The sequence below is a fragment of the Sparus aurata genome, chromosome 4, assembly GCF_900880675.1.
Source record: "Sparus aurata chromosome 4, fSpaAur1.1, whole genome shotgun sequence".
Taxonomy (NCBI): Eukaryota; Metazoa; Chordata; class Actinopteri; order Spariformes; family Sparidae; genus Sparus; species Sparus aurata.
In genome coordinates, this window is record NC_044190.1 from 14,509,654 (window position 1) to 14,520,194 (window position 10,541).

Below are 10,541 nucleotides of genomic sequence, written 5' to 3' on the forward strand. Positions count from 1 at the left end.
ACATGTACCACCAGTTAACCTCTCAGCATTTGCCAGTCAATCAAATGTCTTAGCTTAGTTGATGTAGTCGAGATGGAGCTTAGGTGCAGCTGGGGTTGTACCTCTGTGGTGTTGTCAGGGAATATCGAAACTCTCTCATCATTGTAAAGCAGTCGTGCATTTTGACGATTGAGGCGGACAATGTTGACCATTTTGGACCGTGGCGACGATGACATACGCCCTCCGATTCGTTCTTTGGCTCTGAGAAGACTGCTAGCCACCCGTAGCTCCTTGCATTTAGCTCCCTGCTGGAAAAACCAGCATGGATCAGCATGATTTCCATGCTGGTTAGTGCTGGTTTTGTGCTGGTTTAGCTGGTGGACCAGCATAATGAAGTTGGTCCACCAGCAAGGTCCCATTAATTATGCTGGCCTACCAGCATAGTCTTGCTGGTGAAGTTGCTGATGAAGCTGGTCACCATCATCCCAGTACCAGCATGGGAGCAACTCGGCAACTTGGCTCGGTCTTTCCCAGCTTTCTTAGGCACTGTGATACATTGTGCCAACACAATGAAGCACAGCCTAAAGGGCAACCCCAAAGAAAATAGTGTTAAACTCCTGTGTTATAAAGATAAAACGGAGGAGAAGGCACAAAGTACCAGCAAAACATGTCTACATTCCTGTGCATGAACGCTCTGTGCCAGTCTCTCAGTTTTAATTCAGAAGTATCTTGCTGGACTGCATTGAAATCTGGATAAAAAAAATACTTAATGAAGTAACTTGCTACATTCAGCTTTCCCTACTCATCAACCTAGTGATGTAAGACTAATTGTAATAGAAAACATCAAGATATATATGCGCTGCCCTTTCCTGGTACCCGATGTCTCCACTAGTTGTGGCTGTAATTTAAACCTATTGTGAATTTTGAGTTTCCATTTTGACTCTCTGAGCCTGCTGAAGTGGCTCAGTCTTACAGTGCTACAGCAGCAGATTGATTTTACTATGTGAAGTCAGCAGTTATAATTTAGTTTGCTAACCATATGAAACACTGTTTAGGGCTGTAAATATGAGCACACATATTTGCTGTGTCTCAACTCAGGGTCTGCATCCTTCAAAGGACCCTGCCTTTGCGGTCTTTGAAGGCGAGTCCTTTGGAGAGACCTTGTTAACCACGTCAACCGTTGTTAAATGGGATGCTCTAGTCTTTGGAGCATTTCCTGTTTGAGTCACCAGATGTTTTACCCTCATGTCACGATTTCTGATGCCCAGGCCCGCTTTACGACGATTTACGCCACAGGATGTTCCCATTTTCTCTCCTCTTTCTTCTTTTTCGGGCGTGCAAAGAATCTTGGGATATGTGAGGCCACGAAGGATAGTAGCGGTGCATCCTCCAGGAAGAGGGGAAAAAAAGGCCGCATTTGTGGGATGCCTTCGAATTGGGACAGTCTTCGCACGGCGTTGTGACGTAATTGGTTTTCAAATGCGGCCTACGAAGGATGCAGACCCTGGATTGAGGCACAGCAATTGTTTTATGCTACGTGTGTGAATTGAAATGCACTTTGACTCTCTCTCTACATATGAGCACACAGGTACCCAAACCACTAGTTTGATCCAACATCTGCTGGATCAAACTAGTGGCTGAACAAAACCGGAGCATGATTTGGACTCATTTTACAGCTGTTAATGAAAATGTTGCGAACTGTGGTGTGTATAAGGCTTTTTACTACTGTGGCAACATCACCCAAATATACACAAGAAATAGAACTTGGAGCTGCAGCAAAGGAGGGAGGAGGAAGGAAATGCCTCATCAGCACTTTAATGAAGTCTATTATAGGCTATAGACCTAATTATTTTGGTATTTCACTCAGGTGACTCTCCAAAAGTCCAGTGTTTTTGTTATTTGCCTTAAAAAACTATCCTGTTATTTAATAATACAAATGATCAGTATCAGCATCAATATCAATATCGTGATAGTGCCCTCAAATAACTTGATATCAGATCAAAACCAAATCTTGTGGTACTGCCCATCCCTGTAATATACATGATAGATACAGAGAGGTATCAAAAGTAATGTGGACATCATTTCTGGGACATTTTCCAAAAATAGTTCATCATTGATTTGAGCAACAGACAAAGAGATCAAAGGTTTACATGGTTTTTACACTCGACAGTGGATTTGTAGTACTTCTAATAGTTTTTGAGTTTGTTAAATAAAGAAATAGCAACAATCTAGGCAGAGGTGGGCAAGAGAGGGATTTGGAATGCCAGCATGAGGGAATTCCAGCACTGGCCTCTCTGTCACTTTGTTTTGCTTCAGTGGCCTGAGCATCTGGCAAGACGATGAAGTGCTTTCACCACAAAAGTCTTAATAAAATGGTGCAGCTCACAGCTGCTTATGATAACAGGGCGGTAAAAGCCATCAGAAAGAGCCCCTTTGTTTTCTCAGTGCTCGGCACAAGACAGCCGAACGTCACACAACTGACCCCTGATAGCTGCCTGTCTCCTGGGCCGAGCAATAAGATAAAGAGTCCCTTGAGAAAGCCATGTTGAAAAAAGAACAACAGTAGCTCCTGGAATGCCTTCTCATTCCCTGGAGATCGAATATGTTTCATTCTTTTAGAAACAGTACCGTACAGGAGTGTGTCTGATATTAGGCAGTTTCAAATACTTTTCATTCAAGGTCATTTTGAGTTTCAAAGTAGCCACTATTCTCTGGAAGAATCAGAACAGAGGGTGTCCTTCCAGTATTCAGAAAGATTTCGAGAGTACAAGCAAGACAAGTATTTTTTCAGCCTGCTTCACTGCAGCATTATTATCCTTTACCTATAATCTTGTTTAGTTTGGCCACTGCACTGTTTGATTGTGTGTTGTATTCCCCTTCCTGACAGAAAAAATACTTTGCAAATCTATTTCACGAGCCAGCTGCAAAGGAGGGGGACGAGTAGAGCTGCTATAAATGTGCATTTCCTGACTGTGCTTTGGGGCCTGTAAGTTCCATTCATAGGGGATCTATTTATTTTCGACTCACAGCCTTTGTGTCCTCATATCTTCCGAACACCATGCATTGTGTTTGGTGTCGTCATCCTTGTTGTGTTGCAATGCCAATCAAAACTGCCACCAACCTCTGAAAGTACCTGTAACTTGGTGGAACAGTGAGAACAAAAGTAGAATCCAGTACATCCATGTTAAGCTACATTGCATTGAGGTCGTGCAGTGCAAATGGGCTGTTTGTTTTCCAGCATTCAGCATTCTCCTTGGGTTTGCCACTGCAAGAGACCCTGGTGACACATAGCCATTATTGATAAAAATCTGAAGAAAAATTTTATTAAGATATTGTTGTTTTCTTTTTTTAAATACCAAGGACGTGCACGTCACCCGGATCGGCGTCACCGGGGCCCCACCCTGGAGCCAGGCCTGGGGTTGGGGCTCGCAGGCGAGCGCCTGGTGGCCGGGTCTCTGCCCACGGGACCCGGCCGGGCGCAGCCCGATCGAGCAACGTGGGCCCGCCCTCCCGTGGGTTCACCACTCGCGGAAGGGTTCAGAAGGGGCCGGTGCAGAGGGATATGGGTGGCGGTCGTGGGCGGGGGCCCCGGCGGCCCAATCCCCGGATGGTGACTCTAGCCATGGGGACATGGAATGTCACCTCACTGGGCGGGAAAGAGCCCGAGCTGGTGCGGGAGGTTGAGCGGTACCGGCTAGAAATAGTCGGGCTCACCTCCACGCACAGCCTGGGCTCTGGAACCCAACTACTTGAGAGAGGCTGGACTCTCTTCTACTCTGGAGTTGCCCGCAGCGAGAGGCGGCGAGCTGGTGTGGGCTTGCTTATAGCCCCCCAGCTCAGCCGCCATGTGTTGGAGTTCTCCCCGGTGAACGAGAGGGTCGTTTCCCTGCGCCTTCGGGTCGGGGATAGGACTCTCACCGTTGTCTCGGCTTATGGGCCGAACAGCGGTGCAGAGTACCCGGCCTTCTTGGAGTCCCTGGGAGGGGTACTGGAGAGTGCTCCAACCGGGGACTTCGTCGTTCTCCTGGTGGACTTCAACGCCCACGTGGGCGATGACAGTGTTACCTGGAGGGGTGTGATTGGGAGGAACGGCCTCCCCGATCTGAACCCGAGTGGTGTTTTGTTACTGGACTTCTGTGCTAGTCACGGTTTGTCCATAACGAACACCATGTTCAAGCATAAGGGTGTCCATATGTGCACGTGGCACCAGGACACCCTAGGCCGGAGATCAATGATCGACTTTGTGGTCGTGTCATCTGACCTCCGGCCGTATGTCTTGGACACTCGAGTGAAGAGAGGGGCTGAGCTGTCAACTGATCACCACCTGGTGGTGAGTTGGATATGCTGGCGGGGGAGGAAGCTGGACAGACCTGGCAGGCCCAAACGTATCGTGAGGGTCTGCTGGGAACGTCTGGCAGAACCCTCTGCCAGGGAGATCTTTAACTCCCACCTCCGGGAGAGCTTTGACCAGATCCCGAGGGAGGCTGGGGACATTGAGTCCGAATGGACCATGTTCTCCACCTCCATTGTTGACGCGGCTGTCCGGAGCTGTGGCCGTAAGGTCTCCGGTGCCTGTCGCGGCGGCAATCCCTGAACCCGGTGCTGGACCCCGAAGTAAGGGTTGCTGTCAAGCTGAAGAAGGAGTCCTACCGGGCCTGGCTGGCCCGGGGGACTCCTGAGGCAGCTGACGAGTACCGGCAGGCCAAGCGTGCGGCAGCACGGGCAGTCTCGGAAGCAAAAACTCGGGTCTGGGAAGAGTTCGGGGAGGCCATGGAGGAGGACTACCGGTCGGCCTCAAAGAAATTCTGGCAAACCATCCGGCGCCTCAGGAGGGGGAAGCAGTCCTCCACCAACACTGTTTACAGTGGAGGTGGGGAGCTGTTGACCTCGACTGGGGACATTGTCGGGCGGTGGAAGGAATACTTCGAGGATCTCCTCAATCCCATTGACACGCCTTCCATAGAGGAAGCAGAGGCTGGGGATTAAGAGGTTGACCCATCCATCACCCAAGGCGAAGTCACTGATGTAGTCCGTAAGCTCCTCAGTGGCAAAGCACCGGGGGTGGAAGAGATCCGCCCTGAGTACCTCAAGTCTCTGGATGTTGTGGGGCCGTCTTGGTTGACACGTCTCTGCAGCATCACGTGGCAGTCGGGGACAGTGCCTCTGGACTGGCAGACCGGGGTGGTGGTCCCCCTATTTAAAAAGGGGGACCGGAGGGTGTGTTCCAACTATCGGGGGATCACACTCCTCAGCCTCCCCGGGAAAGTCTATTCCAGGGTACTGGAGAGGAGAATTCGGCCGATAGTCGAACCTCGGATCCAGGAGGAACAATGCGGTTTTCGTCCTGGCCGTGGAACACTGGACCAGCTCTATACCCTCCGCAGGGTGCTCGAGGGTTCATGGGAGTTTGCCCAACCAGTCCACATGTGTTTTGTGGACTTGGAGAAGGCATTCGACCGTGTCCCTCGTGGCATACTGTGGGGGGTGCTCCGGGAGTACGGGGTCGGAGGCCCTCTGTTAAGGGCCGTGCGGTCCCTGTACTGCCGGAGCAGGAGCTTGGTTCGCATTGCCGGCAGTAAGTCAGACCTGTTCCCAGTGCATGTTGGACTCCGGCAGGGTTGCCCTTTGTCACCGGTTCTGTTCATTACTTTTATGGACAGAATTTCTAGGCGCAGCCACGGGCCGGAGGGGATCTGGTTCGGGAGCCAATGGATCTCATCTCTGCTTTTCGCGGATGATGTGGTCTTGTTGGCTCCTTCGAGCCGGGACCTCCAGCATGTCCTGGGGCGGTTTGCAGCCGAATGTGAAGCGGCTGGGATGAGAATCAGCACCTCCAAATCCGAGGCCATGGTTCTCGACCGGAAAAAGGTGGCCTGCTCCCTCCAGGTGGGAGGAGAGTTCCTGCCTCAAGTGGAGGAGTTCAAGTATCTTGGGGTCTTGTTCACGAGTGAGGGAAGGATGGAGCGTGAGATTGACAGACGGATCGGTGCAGCGGCCGCAGTAATGCGGTCGTTGTATCGGTCTGTCGTGGTGAAGAGAGAGCTGAGCCGAAAGGCGAAGCTCTCGATTTACCAGTCAATCTACGTTCCGACCCTCACCTATGGCCATGAACTTTGGGTCATGACCGAAAGAATAAGATCCCGGATACAAGCGGCCGAAATGAGTTTCCTCCGCTGGGTGGCAGGGCGCTCCCTTAGAGATAGGGTGAAGAGCTCTGTCACCCGGGAGGAGCTCAGAGTAGAGCCGCTGCTCCTCTACATCGAGAGGAGCCAGCTGAGGTGGCTCGGGCATCTGTTTCGAATGCCCCCGGGACGCCTCCCTCGGGAGGTGTTCCTGGCATGTCCCTCCGGGAGGAGACCCCGAGGAAGACCCAGGACACGCTGGTGTGACTATGTCACTCAGCTGGCCTGGGAACGCCTTGGGGTCCTCCCGGAAGAGCTGGAGGCAGTATCCGGGGAGAGGGAAGTCTGGGTGTCCCTGCTCAGGCAGCTGCCCCCGCGACCCGGCCCCGGATAAGCGGATGAAAATGGATGGATGGATGGATGTTTTCTTTTTGCATCTTGGTTTTACACCTTGAGAAAGGAAGTATATTATAATACATATAAATCGAATGGAGTGACATTAAATGTTTGTTTCTGTTCCCCATTATAGGGGATATGCGCACATATTTGACTTAGGTGGGGACATTATGGAGGTACTGTGTCAGGTAAGAGAGGACAAGACATTTAGATATTTTTAGACACAGAGCTGCACAGACTCCTACAAAGCTGCTATTGTTCCTACTGTCTGAAGGCTTGCTGGCCCACAGAGGGATGGTATTGTTTTATCATGTAATGCTACCAGTGATCTGTTCAACGATAACACCCTATATTTGGTTAAGTAAGACAGAAGTATATCACAGCCACTATTAGGTCACCTCAGCTCAGTGTAATGTTTGACTGAGTCCTGCTGAGAACAAATGGAGGCGAAAACAGAAACCACCTCTTTTGAGAAAGCATTTCGGGGGGAAAAGAAGAAAGGAAAGGGGAAAATTCCTTTTGCAAACTGATACAGAGCTCAGCAGAGACGCTTGACAAGGTTCTCCTTTCAGAATTTTCTGATGCTTTTATATTTTGCTATATGCCTGGGTGACAAATCAAATATGCATGCATAAAAAATACAGTGCCTCCAAGCTAAGCACACACACACATATGCACAGCTATCCTCTGAAAGGTAACACCCTGGCACCGTGCCAGTGTGGGTTGAATGACCTGAATGAGCTTGCAGGTGATTATTATTAGATGATACTTACTTTCCACAGTGGGGGAAAAAAAGCATTGCTAGTTTGTGATTGTCTTCCACTTCCCACAGAAGCATATTTGATTTAGTGTGAAAAAATACCTTAAAGGGATAGTTCGGGTTTTTTGAAGTGGGGTCATATAAAGTACAAAGTACTGTTGCCCAGTTACGCTAGTGCGTAGGGATACGGGGGTTCTGCGGTTGAGAAAATGTAGTGCCAAAAGAAAGCGCGGTCTGACGGCGATGTAAAGCGGTGTGAATTTTACCTATACAACGTACACTTGAGCTGATGTAAAAAAAATTAGGTGAGCCTTGTTTTAGGTGGTTAATTTTGCTTTTTTGCTGGACCCCATTCACTGCAGTACAAAGCTGAGCATCTGGGCTTGAGCTGCCCTCTACTTCTCCAAACTGAGGCTGCACTGATCGGTGATTACGGTAGGAAAAAGACCGACTATAGATATGTACTTTTTATGACCCCACTTCAAAAAACCCGAACTATCCCTTTAACATAATTATGTGATAAAACTGAAATGAGGAGAACATTTTTCAGGATTCTTCAGGATATTTTGTTCCTCCATCGCAACTTTAAAAGATGAACTGATGAATAAAAATAATTACCACAGTAACTGTGGAGAACATAATGAATTAATGTTATTAGCCTGGCCATGCAGAATACATCAATCTAGTTTTGTGATGGTGATATCAACAGCTGAAATTTGACAATGAACTACTCTAAATCAAAGCCTACACAGTAGGCGAGGGGCTGGCAGTCACCCTGTTTTTAGTAGCAGTGTTTTGACAGGACCTTAGTCGCTGCAGTACAGAGCCCCTGTAGGGCCGCATGGCAGAAAAAAAATGGATGTTGAAATTTGTGGGAAAGGACTCATAAACTTTGAAAGGTTTTGTAAATTTTGTAAATGTTGCCCTCTTCTCATTGATCAACACAGCACAGCTACTGACAGTCCTATCTTTCTACATGGAGTTGGTTATCAATAAACAATAAAGATTTTAACAACTCCGTTTGGCAACATTTGAGCAAAGTGCTCTATTTAACTGGAAGAGGAGGAGTGCTGCGTCTTTATGTGCGTAATGTGGTGCACGGATCTCAGTCCTCTGATTGGATCGGATGTAATGATGTATACCTTCTTAGTTATAATGTGTTCATTAGTGTGAGGAGGCGGTCACTCTGGGGGCAGCACCCCACTGGCTGACCTAGGTAAACCAAAAAAAAAACCCACTGAAACTCTTAAATAATCTGATAAAAAATCATTTTAATAGTTTTGTGAAAATGTCATTTATTAGTGAGTGATATACAATCACTAGCACTATGGTCAAGCAGTGGAAGGAGTACTTTGAGGAGTATCTTAAGCCAATCCAATCCAATCCAACTTTATTTGTTAAGCGCTTTAAAAACAACCAAAGTTGGCCAAAGTGCTGTACAGAAAAAATAAATAAGACATCACAAACAGAAAGACATAATTGCTCACATAGCGCGCAAAATCCAAAAAAGCCAACTAACATGTCCTCTGTAGAGGAGTCTGAAGTCTGAAGACTCGGGGGAAAACTCGTTCATATCCCTTGCAGAGGACCAGCTTTTTAACCTTGCAGGCTTGCTGAGGGGTCAAAAGAGTGAGCCCATTCAGTTGTCATGTGTTTTATGGACTGGGAGAAGACTACGACCATTCTGCCTGGGGAATACTGTGGAGGGCGCATTGGGAGGATGGGGTACCACAGCCATTGCTACAAGCTATCAGGTCCCTATATAACCAAAGTGAGAGCCGTGTCCATGTACTCTGTACAAGTTCAAACATGTTTCCGGTGAGGTTGCTCCTTGTTGCTGATCCTAGTTTGTGATAATCATCGACAGGATCTCAATGCACAGCTGTGGTGAGGATGGTGTTCGGTTTAGGAGCCACAGAATTGTTTCTCTGCTCTTTGCACATGATGTGGTTCTGCTAGCTCCTTCAGTCCGTAACCTCTAGCTGGGAAGTGGTTGGTTGGTGAGCCCCTGACACAAGCAAATTAGTTTAAGTATGTCAGGGTCCTGTTCGTGAATAATGGTAAAGTGGTGCGTGAGATGGACAAGTGACTGTTACGAGTCCCGGTCACTCTAAGATTCAAATTCAAACAGCTAAAGGATATCATCCTAAAAGATATGCAAAGGGAAATAAAGATAATGACACGTTTTTTGTCCTCAACTTCTCAATTTACAGATGTAATAGATGACATGTCAGTCACCAGACCCCAGCCACAGCCTGCCACCTCCACCACTGTCTCCTCCAGTCCGACCGCCTGGAACCCCAGATCCAGATCAGGTCCAGGCAGAACCACCGTCATGCTCTGAAGACTCATCTCAGGCTGTCTGTCTGTCTGTCAGGATGTGCAGAGACCAGAAGGAGTATTTGCTCCCAACTCCAGCATGACATCGGACGCCAGACAGGCCCTTCACGGAGAGACACCTCTCATGAACTGAAAAAGTGTTTCCCAAAAGGCCTAAGAGGAAGTCTGCTGCAGATTCGATCAGTGCACAGTCCCAGGTAACCTGTGATTACCCCCTCTTCAATCTCTCTCCTGAAACGTGGGATGTTTGAGAGAAGAACTGCTGTTGAAGAGCAGGGATTAGATCATAAAAGAGATCTACTGTGGATCGTATAAATGCCCGGTGCCGGAGAACCTGTGGTTACCCCGAGGGTCATAGAAAAGCCCATAAGGATGGGAAGAAGAATAAGGAATAACCAGTCTGAGGCAAAGCTACCAACAGACTATGATCAAGGGCAGTCGAAGGGCCAGAGGCTGAGGACAGAGTCTTTTGGGCCATTAGAGGGATAGTTCGAGATTTTTGAAGTGGGGTCATATAAAGTACATATCTATAGTTGGTCTGTTCCCTACCGTAATTGCTGATCAGCGCATCCTCAGTTTGGAGAAGCAGAGAGCCGCTCCAGCCCAGACGCTCAGCTTTGCACTGCAGTGAATGGAGTCCAGATGCAAAGCGAATTTTAACCACCTAAAACAAGGCCCACCTAAAAAAATCTATATCAGTTCAAGTCTACGTTATATAGAGAAAATTCACACCGCTTTACATCCCTGTCAGACCGGCCTTTCTTTTGGCACTATATTTTGTCAACCGTAGAACCTCCGTATCCCTACACATTAGCGCAACTGGGCCTCGCACTGTATTTCGACGCTCACAAATCACCTGTTTGGGTCAGAAATATGATATAGGATTAAATAAAAGAATTAAATGAAGAAAAAAAAATCATAGCCATTTGTACCAACATCATCCT